The sequence below is a fragment of the Lycorma delicatula genome, chromosome 1 (genome assembly GCF_047948215.1).
Source record: "Lycorma delicatula isolate Av1 chromosome 1, ASM4794821v1, whole genome shotgun sequence".
Classification (NCBI taxonomy): Eukaryota; Metazoa; Arthropoda; class Insecta; order Hemiptera; family Fulgoridae; genus Lycorma; species Lycorma delicatula.
In genome coordinates, this window is record NC_134455.1 from 109075738 (window position 1) to 109103286 (window position 27549).

Below are 27549 nucleotides of genomic sequence, written 5' to 3' on the forward strand. Positions count from 1 at the left end.
TTTTTTTAAATAACTAAATTAGTGGTTTGATCTACAAGTTACCTTTTATTCGTAAATACCGTATTTGCTAGTTGCATTCAAGTTGTATACTCGTAAATAAATAATTCAAAGATAAAAAAATTATTTTGCTAATGTACCGTAATTATAGCTAGTCCTATTGATTATTAAGTAGTGACTCATAAATATTTTTCCATCTCAATTTTAAATTGCCGTATAGAAATAAAGGTTGACAAAAGCTTACCGTCCAATTAATCCTGATGCATTTAAATCTATGAAATAATGTATGAATTTAAGAAATGGAAATAAATATTTAAGCGTGGTAGTGGATGGTCGAAAAGGTAAATAAATTTTTAGTAAATATATTAAAAACAGAATGGTGTAATTAAAATCTATACGTCGAAGATTTCAAATGTTTAAATAAAAAAACATGAACAATTTAAAAACTTGCAAAGGAAGTCAATGATCATGATTCTTATTGCTGGTATCTTCCCTGCTGTAATTAAGTTCGTTAGAACTTCGCCGGTAAGAGTCCGCAGAACAGGACGGCACGGCGAAGTCAACGAACTCTGTTTACAGTTCTAAACATGACCTAACCTAAAAATGAAATGAAAATGGGGAAACAAATTAAAATATAAGCCTGAAAACATTATATTTCAGTTCAGTTAGATTTGTAATAAAGAATACTTTCAAAAAATGCCTCGAATTTTTTTAGACACGTTGTTTTCTTCCATTAGATGAACCGCGGAAGTCGAATATATGACTTTTTCCTCAAAAAGGTAGGTTTTCAAATCTCGTCGCTAGGTAGCAGTACTTGATAGTACTAGGTAGCGTACAAAAACTTGATAATGTACTTGAAATAATAAAATTTAAAAGAAAATATACTGCAGTTGTTATAATAGTAAATGCTCTTATGTAAATGAAATACTGGAGATGAAACAATTTTTTTAATTCCCATCACTTCATTTAAAAAAAAAAAATAAAAGTATTAGTTTACAAGCTGCTAATAAAACACAAAATACACGAACAGCAGGAAAGTGTTACAAATATGGCAACAAAGATTTGTTACATAAACAGAAATAAATTCGATCGGTAAAATTTTTATTCTACAGTTAAACTATTTTAACTCATTGAGAAATAAAAAAAAGTTTATTTAATAATAATAAAAAGAGTGTCCACGGATACAATAAAAATCGAGGGTTACACTTATAAAGTAATAAGTGCAATATTACATCAGGATCTTCGATTCGTGAAGGTCATTATATTAGTTTCATTAAAAAAGAAAAAAATATTGTATGAATTGAATGATATGACTATCAACAAAAAAATTGGCCGGAAAATTCAAAATATGTATTCTTTGTTCTAGAAAGGCAATCGATTTTAATAATAAATCAATAAGATAACAATCAATAATTCATAAAAAACAAAATAAAAGAATAATCTATCAAAACGCAGTGATATCCAAAAAGATCACAATGAAATTGTAAACCGTACCATAAGAGTCTCGCAGATATCATTTCTTCCGCTCAAAAATCAAAACTTTCTGTTATTTAAATAAAACTGTTTTTAACAAAACTACACTGATATCAAAAAAGGTTAGACACTACATTTCTATAATCAAAATCTGTTATTAATTTAGAATTTTCTTTAAAAAAAAATACATGTTAAATATATGTAATAGACAACAGATATACAATAATAGATAATAAACAATGTTTAAGCATTCCATATAATAAGAAAAATATAGAAAAAAAATATTAAATAACTTTTACCGAGCCGATTTCATTTATTAAACAACGAATAATCATTATAATCGTATTATTTCTGTAAATTTTATATGTACGAGTATTACATACAAATGAAATCGGGCCGGTAAGAGTTTTGTAACATTTTCTTATTATATGGAACACTTAAATATTGTTTATAATCTATTATTGTATTTCTATTTTTTATTACATATATTTAACATGTATTTTTGTTAAACAAAACTCTAAATTAATAATAGATTTTGACAATAGAAAAGTAGTGTCTTACCTTTTTTGATATCAGTATATTTTGTTGAAAATAGTTTATTTATATTACAGAAATTTTTGTTTTTCGAGCGGAAGATATATTATCTGCGAGACTCTTACCGTACGGTTTACAGTTTTATTGTAATTTTTTTTTTTTGGTAATGCTTATTTAACATTAGTTGAACCACATTTTTGTGTTTCTCAAATATGTCAAACAATTTATCACGTAAAACAAAATAGAGGTACAAACACTGAAAAAGATTTTTTTAAAATAAAAGTTAAGATAATATACTAGAGAAAGAAGAAAGAATTAAAGCATGGAAATCGAAAGATAAACTGCACCTGATTTGCCGATGAAATTTAGCTAATGAAATCGAAGTACTCCAAAGTTAATAATGTTAGAAGAAGTAATAGAAAAGTGCAGAGTGAAAAGTAATAATAAGAAAACAAAATTTATATACGTTTATTAGGTACCATGATTATAAATAATCTGGCACAAATAATAAATAAGTCACTTCCAGAAATGGCATAACCATTCTCAAAAATATTAAGCCCATGCCAAGTTTATTAAGAAAAATAAATCTTTTAGGATTTCTTTTTGCATTCTTCACCGAGATGAATATGCCAAGTCCAGCGAAATTCATTTTATTATGAGTAAGGCGTGAATCTGCATAAAAATTTGATACAAATTGAGAATTTCCCCTTTTTTCAATTAACAAAACTTTGGAAAGTACAATTTAAGTATATAATGTATAATAAATATAATATAAATAAAATAAAGTATATAATATATATAAATAATTTTTTTGTTTTAATTTTACCCCAAGTTTCCCTTCTGAAAAAGTGTTTGCCGAGAACCGTTAAGTAGGAAGAAATCAAGATAATCCAGCTAGTAACATTAAAGAGATGGATATAATCTGGTATTTAGAAGTTTTATATTTAATACACCGTATATTCTACCGAGCTCAGTTATAAATCTCCCTTTTGCAATAATGTAAATATCAGTGCGGTATAAAATTGAATTTTCTGAACTGAACTGAAATGCGTTTCCCCATTTGCAAATGTGATAATTACTGTTCAACCAACATATATCCTGCTCTTCTGCTCTGCTAAATTAATTATACGAAACACAATATCCTTACTTCAATCACGTTAATTAATTTTACCACTACTGTTGTTATATGGATATAGAATTTATTCGTTAGTATTGTACGCTGGATGCATGAATTCACTCAATCTGTCAACCGTTAATATTTCTGTGTATTGTTGGGATAGGCTATGTATTGTTTTAAAATTTTATTAGGAATTGATTAAATTTTTAATTTTCATTTTCATTATTTCATCAATCGTACACAGAAAATAATATAATAAAAACCTATTTATATAAATATCTATAAAAATATCGCAATAAAAAATAATTGTATAGAAAAATCTTAAAATTATCCTAATACGATTAGATAGATTTTTAAACGTAAATATTTATTATAAACTCAATTGGAGTTCTTTCTCTGAAATTATCGATGTCTAATCTACTTCCAGTCCTTTTAATTAAAAAAAGTGAAGTGAAATGAATTCACTTAAAGGAATAAGTATGGCTTAGGAATGAATTGTTTACATAATGTAAGCAATTTAATATTTTTACATATAAGCCGAATATAATATTACAATATTATATATATATATATATATATATATATATATATATATATATATTTAAAAAGAAAAATATTTGTGTGTCCGTTTATCTTTTATACAAATCTACAGTTTTATTCCGATCGTGATGAAAATATTGCAAACTAACAATTCAAAACAAGAGGAAAATTCCTATTTACATTTCATTTTGAAAACCCTCCGTTTTCATGCGCTCAGTGCAACCTCTTACCAACCTCAAATTTTTCGTTTAAGTTTAAAAAATATAGCAGCAAAATAAAGTCATTACTATGGAAATCGACTATTATTGAAAAAAATTATTTTCGAATATTATGACAATTATTAGAGGTAGATAAATAAGAATATTGGGAAGATAACAACTATATGAGAAAATTAATAATTTCGTTTCCCATACGGCTTGTATTTTTTCTATTTGTTTATTTAAAATGGCTGAACCGATTTTAACTAAACTTATATAATAAATTTACCTGAACATAATTTAAATAGTATTTTCCTTTCCTTTATTATTTAGAGACAGTTGAACATAATGCGCAATTTTTTGTTATTTTTTCGTTTTTCACAGAAGAATACATTCGTTTATAATATCTATCCAAGCATGTTTAAATTTATGACTCATTTAAAATAACTGAATATACCAGTTTCCTACTTGTAATTGCATTTTTAAAATATGACATTCATTATACTTCCAGTCCGTTATAGCTTTTTTTACAGTGCTGATTATCATTTTCATTTTAGTGGATCTGGCAAGCTGATTTTCAACAGTCTATTACAGGAAACTACATTACGCCTCACTTTTCATAGTAAATTTAGTATTAGATGGTTTTTTTATTTTTGAGAATGATTACGGTCTTTCGGGGACCTTTCAAATATAATACAAATTAAAGAGAAAAATTTGAAAATAAAACTACAGTGCGTTCGGAAAGTTTCTGTGCGTTGAAATTATGGAAGTGTAATGATGCAACTTTTTCTTTAATTATTACTTCGTATTGATATTCCATTATTTTATAGAAACAGATATTACATTAACTAGACTAGTTTATAACAGGTGTTGAAAATGGCCTCCTGCAAACCACTACAACACTGCACACATTCATTTTTTTTCAAATAATTAAACCAGCTGATGTATTGGAATGTTTCGTGCGCATGCCGTTATTCCGGTTTTAGTTCGTCAATCGTGTGTGGTCTGTTAAGATACACTGCTTATTTCGCTGCCTCCATGGAAAGTAAACTGAGGGAGTCAGATCGGCGATTGTGCAGTCCACAAAACCTTCGAGAAGATTCTTTTACCAAAGACATTTCGTAAAAAAATCATTGACGTGTTAGATGTGTGTGCTGAGGCACCATCTTGTTGGAACCAATCGTGATTGATTTTCGCTTCTGTTAACTAACAAATGAAGTCTGTTAAAAACGGCTCAATAACGATCACTATTAACTGTATTTCCAAAAAAGATTGAACCCACAATGTGCATTCTACTCGCACCGATCCAGACTGCAATTTTCACTTCGTGTAAAGCTTGTTCGTATAATTCATGGGGGTTAGTTGTCGACCACAAACGTGTATTTTGTAATTAATATATCCTTCCAGATGAAATCACAGCTTCATAGGTAAAAATTTAATGTCAAGGATACCTACGGAAGTTTGGTCAATAAAACGTTTAAACCGTCGACAATAATTTAGCCTTTTGGTAGTATCTGTAAGTTTCAGTTACATTACATTGTACGAGAAAAATCTAGTTCTTTTCTTACAGTAATATGTGCGGTAGCAAGTAAGATATCTTGCTCCTGTGCTATTTTACGCACTGAGTTGACTTGATGGATTTTCAGCCACAGCATCTGAAATATCAGGCAGTTCGTTTAGTTTAGGTGGTCTTCCACTTCGATCAGCGTCTTCAACAGAGCCTGTTGCCCGAAATTTTTCGATAAGAGTTCAAATTGCATTGCGATAACGAACAGGAATCTCTGGAAACGTTTCCGAAATTTACGCTTCATTGTATCCGTATGTTTATCATCTTCACGAAAGACCTGTTCAACGAGAAAAATTCGTTCCTATATCGAAAGAACCATTAATTTTACCGCAAGTATTGATTTCGGTAAACCAAACAACACGATAAAAAATGAAGAACGTTCAATAACAATTCAGCAACTGACGACTTGATTTATTTCTTAGAAACCGCCTCACAGGACAACCAACCTAACGCAGAAAGAACAGAATGCATCACGTAATTCCAAAGAATACTGCACAGCGACTTTCCGAACGCATTGTATAATACAAAGATTTATATTCACATTTATAACGAATCTGAAACATATGCAAACATTATACTGCTTAATTTTAAGTATTTTATGTACGTAACGGGACCCATTTACCTTAGCTAAAATTAAAACTATACTTTAAGAATTGATATTTTTTTAGAATTTATTTTTTTGTTACTTTTTATATATTAGACACTTCATAATAACAAAAATAATAAGACCCATAATATTTCCATTACTTTATACAGGAAATTTTTAATTTTGATATAACCTTTCATATTAGTAATACGATATTATTAGACGGTTGCAAAAAACTTAAAATAACTGAACTGTGGTTTGATTTGATCGCATATAGAATTTATTTCTTTGTTAACATATTTAGGAAAGCTTCGCGAAGCCACGTAGCGTGCAACATTTATCAAGTCTAAATATAATTAATCATAATTAATCAAATTGGATTAAAAATAAACGATAAAATAATATGAAATTGATTTCTTTGTAAGAAGAATATTAAAAGTGGATATCTTGGTAGCCTTAAAAATCAAGTCACTGAGAAATAAAAGAGAAGGGAAAGAAAAAGAAGGGAAAGAGAAGGGAATAAAAGAGAAAGAATAGTAAGAGGGGAAAAATTTGATTGGACATTGTTATTCTGTACCGACATGTGCCTTGATATTCGATCCTTTATGTATTTTTCATTGAGCCAACTTTGTATTAGAAAATAAATGTGAATTTTTCTCTGTATTCTTCATTGGAAAATTGATAAGGCATTGTTATATAATGACATACGCATACTATTCCATTCATTTATTTAAATGTTTATTACTGTTCAAATGCAATACAAAAAACTTTGACGGATTGCCAAGGGAATTTAGGGTTCTGCCTGGTCTTTTCTGTATCTTGTTATAAGGTTTGATGTTTTTTTTGTAGTGTTTTGTTTATTTTTATTTCTTGTTTTGTGTTACCTTACGGTTGCGTGCTGAACTCAACTTCAGACCTATCAGGTAGGTAGTTGCATTTTTAATTTCAGTTCTTTTATGCCACTAGTCTTGTGAAGGATTCAACATAGATGTGTTTTGTATTAAAGAGTTCATTTCCTAGTTGTACGATGGGAAAATCACATGTGGTTTTCGCATCGGTGGCATCCTGGCTGAGGCAAGAACAAGGCTGAGAGATGTCTTTTGCCGAGGTTCTGAAGATGACCTCCGGTAAAGCCAAAATGGGCTAGGTATGGAAGGGATGGTGTGGCGACCGAAACTGCCACATGGAGGGTGTCTTCCCCTACGGGGTCAGGATGAACCAGCAGTTAGTACCGCCAAATCAAGAAATAAACTACTTCAAAAAAATTTAGATAAAATTAATTTAAAAATTATCGTCAAATTTGTTTAATTGACATCTTTTTCGTTTTTAATTTTGATTATTTATTTTTTTAAATATTTAATTCATTTGTAAAATTTCAATTTTTTTGTTCGTTCAATACCTAGTTAAAAACTACCAAATTTTTGATATGTTCTGTTTTTAATAAACTTCAAAACTCTCACGTTTGTATTTCCTGTGAGTTTATTCAGAATCAAATTCTCTACATGTTTAAAACTTTTGTGTTTATTATCCATTTAACAGATTTATTTCACGTCAAACAAAATAATTTATCTTTCGACCCCAAACTTTTAACTTTTACCCACCGATTTTTCGAAAACTACTAAAATTACAGAGACGTATTTTTATAATTTTTAATTTATCTCTTAATTTGGGTCACAAGAATTACAGTCGGGCTGAATTTTATCGAAGGCGCAGAAATCGGGCGGAAACGCCAGCCGACACTCGCTAACAAAGCGTTATCAAACCTATGTTTATATGAACTTTCTTGTTTATTTTAACCAGTAGAATATGTTCTGAAAGCTTGTTACATTTTTCGTGATAATTCAATTTAAATTTACCTCAGTTTACTTATATATATTAAAATAAATCTAAGATCATTTAATAACTAAATAGACATCAATATTAATAGGTAATTTGAAGTACATTAGAATTGAACTATTTTTTAAGTCTTTAGAAAAATATTTGAAGTGGTTAAGAAAAAAAATTGATGTGGACACCACATGACTTCCTTGTAAGCCTATTAAATTACTTATTCACATTTTTTAAAATGAAAAGTACTTAAAATTTTATTTCATTAATAAATTCTGATATTTTCTCATTTTTTTTTTTTTATTGTTGTTATTGAATTATTTATCGTAAAATTGTTTTTACAATCGGAGGTTAATAATTATTAATAAATCAATATATTTAAATAAAAAAAAAAGGTTAAAAAAAGGAGGTGAAGTCTGTTTAGAACCGATGTGCCTTCATCTTTTAAGATCCAAATATTTCATTAATAAAAATTTTATTCGGCTATAAATCTGAAACCAATGAAAATAAGTATCTCCTATGATATATCATTGAAAAGCTCTCAATGACGGCTTATTACTACAATTAAGAAAATCGAAATTGTTTTAGATTTTGGGCTTTTTTGGGCACTTTTGGTACAGTCGATTACAATCAAAAGGGGAGGGGCACAACTGGGATGTTATAACAGTCCTAAATCCAAAATTTCAACATTCTACAGCTAATAATTTTTGAGTTATGCGAGGTACGAACGTACGTACAGACGTCACGCCGAAACTAGTCAAAATGGATTCAGAGATGGAAAAATGGATATTTCCGTTGAAATCTGTAAACCGAAAATTACCTGTTACTAATTTTTTACTTCATTTATATTTGTTTATTTCGCAAAGATAAACTCCATCCTTTTAATTTATATAAGTACAAAATCTATTTCCTAGAGATCTTTCTTGTTTCATTAATTTTTTTATGTTTTGTTTTTAATAATCTTTGAAATTCTTAAGTTTGTATTTAGTTTTTTGTTTGGTTTATCCATACCATTTTGGTTTTAAACAAATTCTCTACAAGTTTTGTTTAAAACTTTCACGAGTTTATGTTGTTTAAAACTTTTACGTATTTGCATTTGGCAAAGTTATTTTACGCCAAACATAAAAGATGTGTGTTTTTTGACCCCAATCTTTTGATTTTTCCTTCAGATTTCTCAAAAACTACTAAAAGTATAGTTACGGAACTACCTTTTTTCAATTTTCAGGTCAAATTTCATCAAAAACCACTAAATTTATTCCTTAATTTGGGCCGTGAGAATTACAGTCTGGCTTAAATTTACTGAAGATTTACTGAAATTTATATAATAATTTTTTTTTTTCTATGTAAATTTGAATTTAAACCAGGATTAGATACCCTGTTATTCTTAATTAGTAATTTTTTTCTAAGGTAGTATATTTTTTATAATTGAAATTTAATAGATCTGGCGGTTTTTAAATCTTTTTTGAGGAATCTGTAATTTAAATGATATTCCACGATTTTTTGTACCTTTTTTTTCTTGTATATCTCTGTCGTTGAGTGTAATGAAAATTTATTTTCTTTTTCTTTTATATATATATACACAGTTATACTGTTTTTGCCATCCATTTCGGAAAATTTACCAAGTCCAATAATGATTCTTTTTGATTTTATTAAGTAATTACATCTGGCGGACCAGTTTTAATTTTTTCTATACAATAAATACGAATGAAATATTAAAAATAAAACTTACGCTATATTCATAGACGATGTGAAGGTTTTAATTTTTTGCTGTTGCTACTTTTTTTTTTCTTTTAACACCCCCCAAGGCAACCGGTCCTTGCCGTTAAGCAAAACAGTCACGTCGGAGTGTCGTGGCAGCAGCCTTTGCCCACCATACCTAGCCTCCTTCTGGGGCTTTTTGTTGTTGCTATTGCTTAATGTCGGATTATTAAAACAATAAAAAAAATCCTATGTCATGCTAATATTTAGGTATTCTTTTGTACAAGAAAAGGGTATTCAGGTATTTCTTTGTAATTCAAGAAAATTTATTATGAAAATATAAGTAAAAGATTAACGAATATCTCCAAATTCCAGTTGGTTTTATGGTGTGCTTAATATCAGTCATTTCTTATTATTCTTTTTCTTACTTTTAAAAAACAAATCCAGGTTTTCGGCTGTATGTTTCTTGTAAACTTATACATGGGCAGAAATGTTTCTATTTCTGTCCTTTATTTTAAATTTAAATAAAATAAAATTAACTTGTTAAAAAATTCTAATCTAACAAAAAACCGCGCTAAAAATTTTAAAACAGTTTTTACAAACCTTTAAATTAACCTTTTAAGGTTACGTTTTTTTTATGGGTAGCGATAAAATTTGGAATGAAGGTGCCAGTTTTATTTTTACCAATAATGTTTTTGTTTTATTTTTTTTTATTAAAAAAATATTTATTTGTAAAATATGAATAGAAAACTGACACCCGTTTTACTTACAACATAGTACTAAGTAAGATTTTTTGTTAAATTAATTTGTTTTTTATATTAGTAATCTTTTATTGCTATTATAATTATATTATAAATACAAAAGAAAAAGATTTGTAGAACGTAACAAAAGTTAACATGATATAATCGAAAAGAAAGATTGAAAACACTGAAGTTTTAAAATGACGTTAAAGGTTTTTATGTTGTAAAAAGATGGCAGAATTCGAAAAGAGTGAAAATATTACAGCAAGTTATATACCATTATAAACGACTGTTAGGTTTATATAAGGGGTCTAATCCAGGCTGTAGGAATTGTAACGGAGGGGTTATGGTAGAACATTTTAAATCCATCCCTCTGCTTAAATCCCATGGGAAGTGGAGGGCGGCTCAAGACAAATTATTGACATTCGCAGAGGGCCTATTAGCTGTCAGATTAGATTGGAATTGAAAAATATCTTGGGAGTGTATTTCTCTCCGTGTGGATGGTGTATGAAATGGACACGACTTGTATATTGTAGACCGGTCTTCAGTTTAAACCCTCGTTCGGTTTTTTTCCAAACTCTTTAATAAGAAGGATCTAACTTGAACAAAGCAAGATAAAATATTTTACTTAATTCTTTTTTTTTAAATCGCAAAAAGGAAGTAAATAATACACACAATCTACTACAATAATCCATCATTCTGGATAAAATATTACAACAAACAAATGAACGTTTTCAATAGTTTGGGAGTTCAATTATTAAATGCTAAGAATTTCAATGAAAGTGATTATACGCTTTCATTTATATGAAAGCGTTATGTATGGTGGTATAGCAATATTTCACCTTTTAGTTTCAGTATTGATGTCGATGTTTCACATTGGTTTCAGCCTGAGTTCCGGTTGTTTTTAGTTAACGTCGATGAACTTGAATCTATTAAAGATGTTATCTAGAAATGATTAAAAAGTAAGTGTAACTGGTAAATTGTAAAAGCAAAGTAAATTAAATATAATTTATTAATTATGTATGTATTCAGTTCCTAGTTAAATTATGTTATAATAATGAATTTACCTTTACATCACATCATGCTACTTTTTTAACGTCATCCTAGTTTTATTTATTTTTTTTTTAATGGCATTGTATTACTTATAATAAATTTGATATTTTTTTACTAAAGGGAGTTGTTTGTTACTACGAAGATAATTGTAGTATGATATTGTAACAGTAATAATGATATTTGTGATATTATCTTTGTATTTAGTAATATTTTACTTCTGTTTATATTTTGATTAAGTAGTGTTCTTCTTTCATTAATAGTATTATTTTATCTTAATACTCCAACTTTACAACTGACGATTTTAGGTAGATTTCATAAGAAAGGTACCTATTGTAATAGATACCATAATTTGACTTCCCAAAAATTTTGACATATCTTCGCGTTTCACATCCCCCAGACCCCAAAACCACCGTCAACTCAAAAGTTTATTTATACATTTATGTATATATATTTAATTTTCTTTTGGACACGATAACTGCCGTAATTTTGCGTCAGTCACTTTCAAATTGTTCCTTAAAAATAACTCGTCCCAAAATCTTCATCGAGTTCGTTAACAGCCAAAATCGGACCATGGGGATGGAAATGGGGGGGGGGGGCTTTTACGAAAAAGCAAAATATTGCTATAACTTTATTATTAAGTGAAATATCGAATTCGTTTAAATTTCCTGTTATTCTTTGGATAAGGGCCTAAAATTTAAGTAAAGTCTTTGATATTATCAACCATTGGCCTAGGGAGTTGAAAAAATTAGGTTTTGAAGACAAAAAAAAAATCATACCTTCCTTAATAGGCACAGTATCGAATCGGTTTAAAGTAGTTTTTAGTCCTATAAACATTACCTAAAACTTTTGTCTGAAACAATTTTTATATGAAGGAATGATCAAAATGTTGATGAAATTGTAAGAAGATGGGGTTTGTCGTATGCTAAACATGTGAAACGTTTTTTCACATGCAATCATTTTCTTATTGAGTAAATTTCAAGTTTTTCTTAATTTTAAGGTGGAAATGGTTTTTATCCTCTGCTTAGCACCGGTGAAATCTATTTCCGCCTTCTGGCGTGCCGAAAGGGATTTTTTAAATTAAGCTGTGGAATATGTTCTAATTATATATTGTGAATTATGTATTATTATAATTATTTTTTTTGTTGTAAATAATAATTTTAAAATGAAATATTGAAAATAAAAATTTATTATTATTTTTATACACACACGTATATATAATTCATGGACATTCATAAATAGCTTTAAAAGATTTCGAAAATTTCTTAAAATATTGCCTTAGATCAAATTTGAATTCTGAGAACAAAAGATTCTTTCTTTTATTAACAATATGTTATTTAACGATTATTTAAATATTTATAGAACTGTGATAAAAAGAAAAATATAAAAATTATGTTTTTTACGTTAATTTTCTTTTGGTCAAACAGGAAGAATTGTTGAAACCAGTATTTTCAAAATTTTTAAGACACTGCTCTCCAAATATGTTTCTTACACGTTTTTTTGAAATTTTATTGTTATCTAAAATAATACATTTTTGCAAAAGGTTTTAATACCTGGAATAGGTTTACAAATAGTTATTTTAAAATGTATCCCAAATCGGTTGTAATTTTTGAAAATATTATTATTATTACTTCTTATTTTAAATAAAAATAATAAATGAACAAAATCAATTTATAATATACAATCTTATATATTCATTAATATATTTATACAATTATATATCCGATTTAAATGAAGATGGCAATGGAAAAATACTATTGTACTTACATTTCCTAGTAAACATATTACGGAAATATTCTAATTTTAATTACGACAAAACTATTTAAAAATGACTTGTCGATTCAAATCTTACACATTTATTACTTTTACGGCACCTAACAATTCTTACGTAATTGTGCTTTCACAAGACTAACAATTTTTTTAACTAAAAATTGAATTAAAAAAAAAACAATCTTCCTAAATAATTTTCGGACATGAATAATTTTCACTAATACATGATTGTTATCGAATAAAATGCTTAATCCAAATTGTTATTTTAAAATACAAAATTTAATTGAATTTTTAAAAAAGAATTTATGAAGCGTATTTAGTAGTTTACTACGTACGGTACGCATCAAAAGAAGTAGTCGTCGTAAAGATTTTCCCTTTTTTTCTAAGTCCTGTTGATTTTGAAGTGGTTTATTCGAGATTAAAAAAAATAATACACTTAGAAAAAGGGTCTAAAAAAGGAGGAGGGGAAATTGTAGGTAGCTAGGACATGTGTTAACCGAGTCTTGCTTATATCGGACTCTTGTATTGTCCTCTAATTGGGGAGCTGCTCTGTTTTCCCTTTCACTACCGCGACCGGGGTCGGCAGAGTGCACGGACGAAGTGAGTGGAGAGCTCTTGACCAAACAAAGCGTCTGCTCTTGTTAATTATTTTCATTAAAAAACAAACCCTCTTTGTTTCATATATATTGTATCACCACGACACAACTGTCTCCGAGAGCAATATGTCTCCTCACTGTTTCTCTGTCGCTTGTCAAACAGTATGACAGCATTCTAACCCTTTACGTCTTCGTAAAATTTCATAACAATAGATTTACCCACTCGTTCATCGGTCTACAGGCTACCAATCTACAGCTAGTTACCGTTACAATGTTTATACAATCTGATACCTCTTGTTAATTAATACATGTTTTTCTTGACAAGATGAACAACCATGCAGCTCTATAACCTACCGTTGTATATAAAATATGAATATTTAATAACAAAAGCGTTATTACTAAACTGATCAATTAGTGCGATATTACAGAACAAAACAAATGCTATATATATATATATATATATATATATATATATAGCATTTGTTTTGTATATATATATACTTTATGAAAGCGTAGGCATCAACAACTACGTTCATTAGTCTGCTGAAAATTGGTAGTGTATGAAAATATGCTATGCTTGACCGGAACTCGAACCCGGAACCTCCGCATGAAATGCCGTGATGCTCCCTACTCATCAACGGAGGTTGACATTAAGTATATTAAATTATGTTTGCTTGGTTTTTGTTCGTATTTTTACATTCTTTATTTAATAAGTTTTTATATTATTAAAAATGTAATTTTACTTATAAAAAAAAATTATTTAATAGTTTGTTGTATAATATAAAATATAATTAATTTCTTTATAATCTTTATTCGAGCTTAATATATTTTTAAACTCTGAAATATGAAGCAGCGGAATATCTAATTTACTGAAAACGTATTTTATATATAATGTAAATAAATATATTTATTTATAAGTACAATAATGGGTACGTTTACAGTTTACCTTTGAAAGATACAGTTAAATGTATGATTTTAAATTTTTTACCTTGTTTTTTACCCTATTCTTTCAAATACAATTCCAAATTTAGTAGTAGTTGTGTTTTTGTTTTTTTTTATATTTTTATTTATAGTCGCATCAACAATTAAAGTCAGTAACGACTCATCATGATCTGTTTGAATGTACCGGTAAATAAGTAGTCTTGTACAACCAGACCGACTCAGGCCGACCATTCCTGAGACGTGCGGTTAATTGAATCCCAACCACCAAAGAACGCCGGCCTCCATGGCGCGACGGATAGCGTCTCGGCCTTTCACCTGGAGGTCTCGGGTTCGAATCTCGATCAGGCATGGCATTTTCACACACGCTACAAATCATTCATCTCATCCTCTGAAGCAATACTTAACTGTGGACCCGGATGTTAACAAAAAACCACCAAAGAACACCGATACCCACGATCTAGTATCCAAATCCGTATAAAAAGTCTTTAATAGGATTAAATCCTATTAATCCGTCTTTATTAGGATTTGAACCTTAGAATTCTTGACTTAGAAACCAGCTGATTTTAGACGACAAGTTTACCACTAGGCCAACCCGGAGGGTTACAGCTGTGTTTTATAATTAGTATTGTAAACTGTTACTATTGTAAAAAAAAAAAAAAAAAATTCGATGTGGTAATTATCGAAAATGAAAATAGCGATTTTTTTTTAATAACTATTTTCAAAAATAATTAACATAAAATTGTATAAATTGATGATATGTGTAAAGATAAAAAAAATTTGGTTAATATATATTTCATATATTAACTAAGAATGTCTTGGTATTGATCTATGAAAGTTAAAAGTTAAGTTAAGAAAAGTTGTGTTTATCGTTTATTTAATTTTTTTAATTATATAAAGTAGAAAAGAACAGGATTTAGTTTAATATACAGAGTGTTCAAAAGTGACTCAACCTTACTGAAGAATTCTTTTGTTGCTGGTTTAATTGAGAAAAATGGGTCAAAAACTGCAGCGGAGAACATTCATTGTCTCTCAATCCATTAGGCGTGCCATTTATGCCCAGACCCAGAATACCTTCACAGAAACATATGGTGTGGATGCACTAAACAAGTCCTTCATCAAGAGGCTGTACGACAAGTTCCAAAAGACAGGAAATTTGGCAGATGCAGCCAAAAGTGGTCGACCGAAATTGCTAACACAAAAAAGTTGATGTTCTGTTAGTCCCAAGAAGTCTGTGCGACGCCTATCTAACCAGCCTGGTCTGTCCGTTGGTAGTGCCTACACGGCATTGTGCAAGTTTTTAAAGATACATCCATATAGAATTCGTGTTGTTCACGAGTTGTTACCTGCAGACACTGAAAACCTTGTAGCTATCTGTCAGTGGTTCATGTCATTTGTAATGCCAGATGGAGAACTCGATGATTGGTTTCGGTCTGACGAGGTATGGTTCCACCTTGATGGATACATGAATGCACAGAATTTACGCATTTCGTGTAAAAAAAATCTATATCAACTGCACGAGTCTCCTCTGCACGAACAAAATGTGGGTGTTTGGCGTGCAATTTCACGTAGGCGAATCTTCATGGCATTCTTTTATAGCAAAGTGAAATGTGATTGCTACATATATATGGTGCAATAGTTTTTAAACACTATACCTGCAGACCAGCTAGAGTACCAGTAGTTTCAGCAGGCCAAACTAATTTTGGCAGGACAATACAGCCAAAAACACTACCTTTTTTGGACCAATGTTTTCATGGGCAGTTATTTCGATGGGGTTGTGGTCCCCTTGGCCTCCTGATTTATCTCCTCCTGACTTTCTCTTGTGAGGATACCTTAAGAATTCTGCTTACAAAACTCATTCCCGAATTGCAGAGCGAAATTGGACGATGTGGCGCTGCAATTCCTCAACGAACGTTACATGTGTTAAAGAGCATGCAACGTCGTATTCAATTATATGAATCGTAAAATGGAGACCACTTTTAAAAACTATTGCAACTTACTCATTTTCCATAAGGTTTCGTCACTTTTTGAACACTCTGTATAACATGTCTTTTTATGATAAGTTTTGTTTTTATTATAATTTTTAAAATTAAAGATTTGACTAATGTTTGAAGATGTAGTATTACTGTAATGGTTGTTGGTGACCTGACACGAGTCATAAATCATTACATAAAAACGAAAGTTAAAGAATAATTCGAGCATCCCATTCCGGGCTTAGTGGTAAAGTGAGGAGTGAAGTGGTTTCCCGTTGCCTTCTTCACTTAACAATTATATATCAGTATACTAAGCCCATCGAATTATAGATGATATTCATCAACTTCAAGTCAAACCTTCACTCGCTTCAGCACAGGGACTGGCTGCAAACTAAAAACATAATTACTCTTAGAGAGAACCAACTATAATTCTTGTACCTAAATTACTTTTTATGTATTATAGCAGCCACAAGGAAAGTTGGGTTAAATAGTCTAAAGTAATAAATTAATGTACACCTTTTTATAGTGAAACAATGCGTTATTTACACTGTTTCAAATTCAACTGGACAATATTCTTTTGTCTGGTTCTAGGCAGTTTTTCATTCTTTTCTTTTGTTAACTAATCTTTAAATTTTAATATAAAAAAATAATACTATTTCTTCTTTTTTTATTTAAATTGTCTTGTTTATAAAAAAAAAGATGTATTTAAGTAACGATATCTAAATTAAACGAATATCCCGAAAAAAAATGACAAGAATATAAATTTATATAATAAGCGTAGAAGAATTTTTAGCATATCTAGAAGTCATTTTTTATTTAAATATTCAGATTACATTTCATTTGTTAATTAAGTTTTTTGAAATAAAAATTTATAAGGAAGGAGAATATGTTATGATAAAATAAACAATTTTCGTTGAGTACTGAAGAAATAAATTGAAGAATTCAAAGTAGAGTACTTAAGAATCACGTACGGTATTATAACAATATATGTTGTTAAAATGAGCGAATAGTAAAAGTGTGTTATTTATTCAATGATTCCTAACAAAGTACATAATGATGATACAATGGTATAAGCATGCAAGTTGATGATTGCGTTGTTATAAGGAATTAGATTTGGAGACGTTGCGTCGGGCTTGTTAGTAGCTATAATATAATGTAGCGTACTATATATACATATGTTAACTTATGTAGGCCTGGCCTGGTCGCATATCACGTATAAAACTAATGAAGTTAATGTTGGTGGTTGATGGCTGATGCCTGCCTGATGGTTATTTTCTTCGGTCGTCTTGATTCGTAGGAGTCCGTGGGTCGCCGGAAGACGCCGTCTGGAAGTGTGGGTGTACAAACTAGCAATCATACGGTGACACCACTCTAAATGTCGTGATTGACACTTGACTCTTTTACACGTTTTAACATAAATCTTTGCAATTTTATATACATTAATTTTATGTAATTACTTTGGAATTTTATGTATGTAGATATAAAATTTCTATATAAAAAAAAAACTGACAGAATAATACTATCGCCACCCATTTGGTTTTACATGCTTTTCTTTAATTTACAATAGTACAAACCTTGCAACCTTAATTAAATTCATTTCCTGAATTCATACAATGGTGAAATTTTACACAGCGACCTAACTCGGGTGACAATACAATTGTTAATTTCATATATTATTTCTTTACATATATATATGTCTATATTTAATAAGGGGAACATCTTGAGGAAGAGAGTTGAATCGATAAGATGTAGCCATTGATCCGATTGATTTTGACTGTCGATTCAGTATGAATAGATTAGCTTGCTGTTGAACTTGAACAGGATTTTACCATAACTAGTGTAAATATACCATCTAAAATTTGCGCACGCTAATCCCCTGTTTTAGTTATAAATAACTGGTATCAATTATAATAATGAAAAAAATTTTCCAGGCATATAATATAGAATAAAATTGTATATAGATATTCATTTTTTGAGAAAGAATTAAAATAATTAAAAGTAAAAATTTACTTTTAATCAATTTAAATAGTTATACAACTATAAGAAAACATTAAGGGTAAAATTAACACTTTACGAAGATATCTTACAGAGTTTACTATTTTTTCCACCGGGGATGGGTGGAGTATGTAAATCATTTTAAGAACTATATCAAATATTTACAGTTCGAACTCTTAGAATCTGTTAATAAAAATTAATTTTAAAAACTGGTATGTAAAAGATCATCAGGCAATTAAGCTAATATGTAAATATAGTAACGGGTAGAAAAGCTTCCAGAAAGAAGAAAGAGATAGAAAATCAAGAGAGAAGATCTAGAAGGAACGACAAAGAGATTATTTCTGGGAAAGGACTTATAGAAAAGCTTAAAAGGCGCGGACAATAAAAATTATTACGCTTGAACAATCAAAAGTATGGGTCGGGTACTGGTTCACAAACCAGGAAATATAAATACTGCTGGAGACCAGCAGAGAGACAGAAGTTTTACAAATTCAAGGTCGATGCAGTGTATGATAAAAGCGATAACAGTAAGTGTTTGCTAACAATGAGTGAAGAGTGCGTGACGGATGTTTAATTTTGGACAGTGGTTGGAAATAAGAAGCTGTTCTGCGAGTTATTTGTGAACAGGTGTGAAAGTGACAGTATTCTACTCATTCATAAAGTGTAAGGTATTCTTTTGTAAGCAGTAAAAGACAATAAATACTTCCAGAAAGGGAATTGTATGAATTGTACGTTTTCGAATGTTACCTTATTGTTAACTCAATATTAGTATTTATTAGTTATTATAAAGTTATATTAAAACATAATTGTATTATGGTATCTATAATTTAATTTTTATTAAATCAAATTTGTTTTTAATTTGAATTACTATTTTATATTATATATATATATATATATATATATATATATATATATTATTATTATTATAATTTTATTTTGTATATCTGATAGTAGTAAATTTTATTTATAATAAATTTTTACGGATGTTTACTTTTCAATATCCTTGTCGATATTGAAAAGTTCGAATCCCAACACACGCGACAATATATTTTGATATGATACACACACAATGAAGAAAAAAATCTAAGATAGAATACTATTTAATATTTAGTCTGCAATATCTATAATTAATTTTCTAGGTGTTAATAAATTTCAGTGACTAGGAGTGGAAGAGAAATTTTGAAATAACGTTAATACCTTCTTCGTCTGGTAAGAAATAATAGTAGTAATTATAATAATTATTAATAATAATAATAATAACAATAATAATAATAATAATAATAATAATAATAATAATAATAATAATAATAACAGGAACAAGTTTGTCGTATTAAACAAAGACAGTAACATCTAACTTAAATATACCTTCATCACCCCTATATACTTTGCATCGACAAGAATCAAAAGCAATTTCATTATCTACTGTTCTGGGCAGGGCATGCGCGCGCGTCCCGTTACTATAGCAACCTTACCGCGACGCCCCATTGGCCGCCCGCCAAGGGACGGATCAAAAGAATCACATATCGAAACATTGAATAAGTGAATAAAGCGAAGCAAAAGAAATAAGGGTAGACGAAAAGGAAGAAACTTAAATTTGATAGAGCATCGAAGAGAACTGATAGAGAACTGCGTCGTAATGGAATTTGTTACGGCCGGATCTAACACATACATTAACGTTAGATAGATAGGCATCGCTTTGTAATTTATGTGACAACTACTCTCTTCATAGTCTTCGTGTTCTGGAAGAAAAAAATACACGTTTCGTGTTTACATCTTTTCTATCCTTACACAGACAGATACACGTAAACACGTAGATTCATATAAACACATGGAAAAAGAATAAAAATAGAAACGCAATACATTATTTTTTCTTACACGAAATTTTATATCTTGGTTCAACAGATTTAGATATAAATAACCAATAAAATTAATAAAAGAGGGAAACATTAAAGAAATGAAGAGAATAGTTTAGAGAACTAGTTATATGACGAAAAAATTATTTTCTCTTACTACCTTTCTAATTTCTACACGTCTTATATCGTTGTTAATAAGTTTGAAATTTTAATAACTTATTTTTTATTAACAGTAAAAAAAAATTCTTTTTAAGCTTTTAAAACATGCTTTTCTTCAAAAAAATAAATAACAAAAAAAAAATAATTCATACTAAAATTTAATTTTGTTTTCATCAAAATTTTTTAAGAAGTAGTTTGAAATTTGCAGCAAATGAAAATTGATCGTATGTTCATTTTTTAAAAAAATTAATAAATTGATCATATAGAGGAGATGTAAAAAGTAAAATAAAATACCAATTGGATAGCATATTTTTTGCACCATACAATAAGGAAAATTTTGAATTATCGTAAACAAATTTATAAATCTCTTGGTCAATATTCTCCCATGAGTAATAAATTGTTACGTAAAAGCTAAAATACAAAATAATAATAATAACAATAATAATAAATAATAGTAATGATAATAATAATTACCAATAATGTGTATTATTTATGAATCCTCAATAGCAATTTTCAACTTACAGAATCTTACCATCACAAATCATACTTTTTCTTCTTCCTCTTCCTTCACAATATAAATAGTTAATTTATTTTTTCAATATATGTTTTAAAATTATTTAGAAATACTATAAACAAGTGTAAAGTTTTTTTTTTGTTGATGTATACTTCTTACAAATTCAGACTTAATGGATGAAGCCACCGGGTTGGTCTAGTAGTGAACGCATCTTTCCAAATCAGCTGATTTGAAAGTCGAGAGTTCCAGAGTTCAATCCTAGTAAAGGCAGTTACTTTTATACGGATTTGAATACTAAATCGTGGTACCGGTGTTCTTTGGTGGTTGGGTTTCAATTAACCACAAATCTCAGAAATGGTCGAACTGAGACTGTACAAGTACTTTTCAGTTGTACAAGTACAACTGAGGCTGTTCGTTTAGACTCATACATATCATCCTCTTATGTAATACGAGAACGGTAATTCCCGGAGGCTAAACAGGAAAAAGAAAGAAATACTTAACGGATGACTCCTGATTGTATACGCTAGATCTTAACCACATAAACACCTACGTACTGTTGTCTGTGAAATGAGGAATGCTTTTATTGGTCAATTCCTTCTTTAATCTTAATTAACTTTATTTTCTGATAAATTATTTTTGTTTGTGCATTACAAAAAATCGGACTATTCAGTTTCAATGAAACAAATAAAATACAAAGTTAAAGTACAATAAAAGATATGATTTATCCCAAAAATATACAAAAAAAATTCTCCCCTGTTAATAAAAAATGTTTTTCGTAAAATACTTGAACAGGATGTAATTAATAATATTTATATTATAATTATTACAGATAATATAATAAAATAATTTACTGTTGGACGATGAATTTTATTAAAACATTTTTTTTTAGACCTACAGGTTATAAAATTTTACATAACCATTTTAAAAAACACCTCTCAATATTTTATGTCATGCTTCCATCCCCCTTTCGGCGTAATGCTAGAAAGTTTTTCATTTTTATTAGTGTTTTAGTCATTCAGGAATAATTTTAATAATAAAAAAAAATATAATAATCACGGATAAATTTCAGGAGGAAATATTTTTAGTAATTTTGTTTAAAAAACATATCAGGTAAACTTAACTAAAAGTCTTTACAAATAAATAATCTATGGATAAACTCGTTACTTGATGAAAATCTATCAAAATAAAAGAAAAATAAAATATGTTATTTGATTTTCACAAACAAATTTATTTAAAAAACCACAAAAGCTTTTTCGGTACACAGTACATACCTTCCTCAGGTTTGACAAACAGAAAACAAGTTACGAAGAAGTTTTTTGTTCTTAGGTACTGTGTACTGAAACAGATGTGATTTTTTTTTAAATAATTTTTTTTGTGAAAATTAATATATTTTTGTTTTTCTTTTGTTTACAGATAAAAAAAAATAGCATATTTAATCAGTAAATATGAATCTTTTCGAATTTATTTATTTTGTATTTAGCAAAAGATAAATTTAATTACAATTATTTGTGGGTTACACAGTTCCTTTTTTTAACGATTTTAATTTATTTGTTTTTTTTACGACTACTCTAATATTGAGCCGAAGAATTAACTTTTTAAAAAAAAATGAATTACTTTCATAAATACAATAAGATATGCAACTATTTTATATCAGTATTAGTAGTTTGTATAATTACATTTTTTTTAATAATAAATATAGGATAGTATATTGTTTCTTCTCGTAACATAACTTTCTTAACTGATCGTTTTACTTTTAACATCAGAGAATAATAATTTAATTTAAAAATCTTATAAAAATATTAATAACTGTTAAAAAAAAAAACTAGGTCCCACCGAGATTTGAACTCGGATCGCTGGATTCAAAGTCCAGAGTGCTAACCATTACACCATGGGGCCAACTTGTTTGAAGTAAATTATTAGATACATCTCACGCATTACAGCTAAGTTTCGCTACGTACGTTGCGTTCAAGGTCGTTCACTTCGGAGCTGTAGTTACGTATTCCTGTTACAATATTAACATTCTTTAACACGAGTATATTTGTGTGGTTATAAAGAAACGTTTGATGTTAAGCTATTATTTTTCAAGTAGAATTTTTTCAGCCGCAATCTAAAAGAAATGTTATTATGATTTTAATTTCTATAACTCGAAATATAATTATTTTTAAACAATATATATATATATATATATATATATATATATATATATATATACGATTACATTACATTTTAAATAAATATTTTATAAATAGTTTTTGAAGATAATCTTATTTTCAAATTTGTTTAAAATAATCATTTAGTATAGCTTTTGTTTGTGCTAGGTGTATAATTTTACAGTTAGTTCAACAAATCATTATGGATATTTTCCTAAGATTTTTCTTCTTTTTTTCTGACAAAACTCTTAATAAATAGCTCTTAAAGAGTTAAAACAATTATTATGTTAGAGGTAATGTTTATGTTAGATTAAATAGATATTTAAAAAAATAGTTAAAAAAAGAAAATGAAGAAGCTAACAATACAAATTCCAGTAAAAGAAGTGAATTGAGGAATACCTTAAAATGAGTGGAATAACAGACATAATTTATTCCTAAAATAAAAAATTAGTCCCTTTTAACTTTAAAAGTCAATTTTTAACAAAAAATAATTCTTTCACAAATCGTTGTACTTATAAAATTTTTTTTAGCAGAACACGTCAACTGTATATACGAAATCTCAATTATTACTTTTTTTCGTGAATTGCCCATTCATTTGCAAAATCTGTTTACACTCAATAGTCCAACATCAGACGTACACTCAGTCGCCAGACCAGTGAAATTGTGTTGTGATAAATAACAAGCAATGTATTATTAATTTTCAACTTTCTCATTGAAGAAAGATTTAAATTACATGCTTTGTACAAATGACGCAAGACTTTAAAAAATCTGTCAAAGCTGACTTCTTGTCTCAGTTCTAGTAATTTATTTTTTAGATTTCTTACAATCACAATATTACAACTTAAAAGCGTTTAAGAATCTCGAATCAATATGACCAAAAAAAATTACTAGGATTTAAAAAAAAAAATTATATTCAGTAGGAGTGGTTTGGGAAGTTTACTAGAGTAAGAGTGTCCTACGGGAAATACACTATCAGAGAGGAAGTACTACGCACGGTGTCGACCGACGTCTGGAAGGCTTAACCCTCCCTCTAGTCTGATGGATTGAATTCTCTATGCTCGCCCTTATTGGGTTATGTGTTCACTCATCAACCACCATTACTGAGGATGGCTGTTAACCCCCTTTAGTACTTTCCTGAATATTTCTTTTTTCCCTTACATCAAATTAATTTTGACAGGGGTTTTTATATCAATATTATGCCACTTAGACGATACCGATAGCCTTTTGAATGGATAATAATATTTATAATCTTATTACATGATTATTTTATTAGTCAGTAATTTGAAAGAGGAAAAATGAAATAATCAGTTTATTGAAGAAAATAAAATAGTAAATTGAACCGAGTTAATTATAGTTCAAAAGTTCCTGAGTGAACATCTGTAAGCATGACGCAATCTACATTAAATGAAACAAAACTATGAGTACAAACTCTGTACGGGTAATAAAAGTTTAATGTTGCAGTTCTGCCTATATTAACCCACATAATAACTACCCACAAAAGAATGACTGAACAGATTTTGTTCAACTGATCTGAAGGGAGATTAGGTCGATTTTATTGTACAGCAACAGTTAAGGAAAGAGAATTCTATGTGACAGGCAGAGCTATTAGGAACAAACAATATAAACGGTAAAAAAAATTAGTACTTCCTTCCAATCCAATGATTGATAAAATACAAACTAGAAATGAAGGAATGAAGGATAAGGTGAATGGATTAATTATAAGAAAAGGATGAACTAAATATTAAAGAATAAAAAGGAGTACATCAACACGGAAGGACCATCAAAATCATTTTCAAAAATCCCTCAGGAGTAAGATGAGCTGTTACTTCCACCTTACTGATCAACGATCATGCGACAACTACGACAAATGATTATATGCTAAAAATAATTATTTTCCTTCAAACGTTAAAGTCCATCGAAGAACAGGGTCAAGATTTCTCAAGGAAAATTATCATCCAGAAGTATGTAAAACTGAAAAAAAAATATTCAACTGAACTATGAAAACCATTTAACTTAAATCTCCCCGCACTGAAGGAGGACAAAGTTTAAAGACCCTTTCCAGGCAGTAAATATTTATCAAAAATTCTTCACAGAAGTAAACACCTCAGGAATTCAACAAAAAAACTTTATAAAAAAAAATTTTAATTATTAAATATTAATTAGATAGTTAATAATTTTTTTTAATTGAATAAATAAAAAATGAAATTTAAAAGTTGGTTGTAGGTTAAATATTTAAATTAAGCATTAGTTTAATAATTTTGATTAAAATTTTAATATGAAACATTACCATATTTGTCTTCATCAGTAGCTCTGGTATGAATAAATAAATTTCAAATGTTTTTACTTCCTTATTTGAAGTAAAGGAAGTATTGTGATCGCGAAAAATTTTGGTTTTCAGATTTCAAGGGAAATATCCATTTTGACCATCCCTGAATCCATTTTGACTAGTTTTGGTGTGACGTCTGTACGTTCGTAGTATGTACATATGTATGTATGTATCCTGCATAACTCAAAAACTATTAGCCGTAAAATGTTGAAATTTTGGATTTAGGACTATTGTAACATCTATTTGTGCAACTCCCCTTTTGATTGCAATTGACTGAACCAAAAGTGTCCAAAAAACCTAAAATCCAAAAAAAAAATGGATTTTGAACTTTTTCTTAACTGCAGTAGTAAGCTCTCATCGAGAGCTGTTCAACGATATGGGTAACTGTTACTTACTTTCATTGGATCCAGAGTTATAGCCAAATAAAAGTTTAATTAATGAAATATTCGGATCTTACAAGGGGAAGGCACATCGGTTCGAATCCGACATCATCTCCTTTTTTTAACTTTTTATTTAAACTTATACTATATAATTACTTTTTTAATTTAAATATATTGATTTGTTAACAATTATTAACCTCTGATTCTAAAAAAAATGTGTATATGTAATTTAAAAGGCGTACAAGGAGTTCATGTGGTATCCACATCAGATTTATTACATTTAAATTTATTATAATATCTTCATTTTATTTAGTTTTTATGTTGTGAGCTTGACCGCAAATGGTGCATCTACCACGTTTATATTTTTGTTGCCCATCACTATCACAACATCCGCGTTCTATTAGATAATATTGGTAATCGCTTTAATATTGGTTTTTGTACGAATATGAGAAATAACCAAAATTGAACTTACAAATTATGTTAATTTATTCAAAATTAGGAATATGTCTCAAATTATCAAACTTATTTTTGTTATTTACTCTTTCAGAAAACATTTAAGGAACAAAGATTTAAATAGAATTTAGCAAAATAAATAAAGAAAAAATTTGTTTAAAATTTTGAATGACTTTCTAGTAAAAAATAAAAACTTAAAACAGATGAAAGTTATATAATTTAGTTACAATTTTAAATTTTATTAATTTAGCAGCTACTTTTATTTTTAATTTCAGTTTTATTTTTTATTTTTACTTATTGCACAACACTATGTTATATTTTATGAATACAATCGTTCTGTATATGATTCCAAGTGTCTAATGTATAATGGAAAAATAATAATATAATTTTCACTTATGGAAATGATTCATTGATTATATTTACGAAATTTAAATAAAATTTGTGTCGTCATTTAAAGTTATGCATACAGGTAGACGATTTTTAAAAAATCCCTTTCGGCACGCCGGAAGACGGAGATAGATTTCACCGGTGCTAAGTAGGGGATAAAAAATATTTCCACCTTAAAGTTAAGAAAAATTTCAAATTTACACAATACGAAAATGGCTGCATGAGAAAAAAGTTTCACAGTTAGCATACGACAAGCCCCATCTCTTACAATTCCAGCAATATTTTGGTCACCCCTAGCCTTATGGATTGGTTACATCAAAAATTCTTTCAGACAAAAGTTTTAGGTAATGTTTAGAAGACTAACGGACCACTTTAAACCGATTCGATACTGTGTCCATTAAGGGAGGTATAATTTTTTTTGTCTTTGAAACCCCATCTTTTCCACCCTCTGGGCCAATGGTTGGTGATATTAAAAAACTTTACTTAGATAAGGTTTAGGCTCTTATTCGAAATATAGTAGGATTTTTAAACGAATTCGATATTTTACTTAATAAGAAAGTTATAGCGATATTTTGTTTTTTTTCAAAAAAGTTCCATTTCCACCCCCATGGTCCGATTTTGCCCATTAACGAACTCGACCTCGATTTTTGGTTGTTATATTTTATGTATCAATTTGAAAGTGATTGGCGTAAAATTACGGCAAGTATCGTGTCCAGAAGAATGTGAAA

General features: G+C 28.7%; 1 protein-coding gene and 1 non-coding gene across 3 annotated transcripts in view; both read right to left on the reverse strand.

Moving 5' to 3' along the window:
• Drgx (Dorsal root ganglia homeobox) overlaps positions 1-27549 on the reverse strand; it is a 309721-nt gene that overhangs the window by 146256 nt on the left and 135916 nt on the right. The window lies entirely within an intron of this gene.
• TRNAQ-UUG (transfer RNA glutamine (anticodon UUG)) lies at positions 22950-23021 on the reverse strand. The gene has a single exon. It is a non-coding gene; the product is annotated as a tRNA-Gln (tRNA).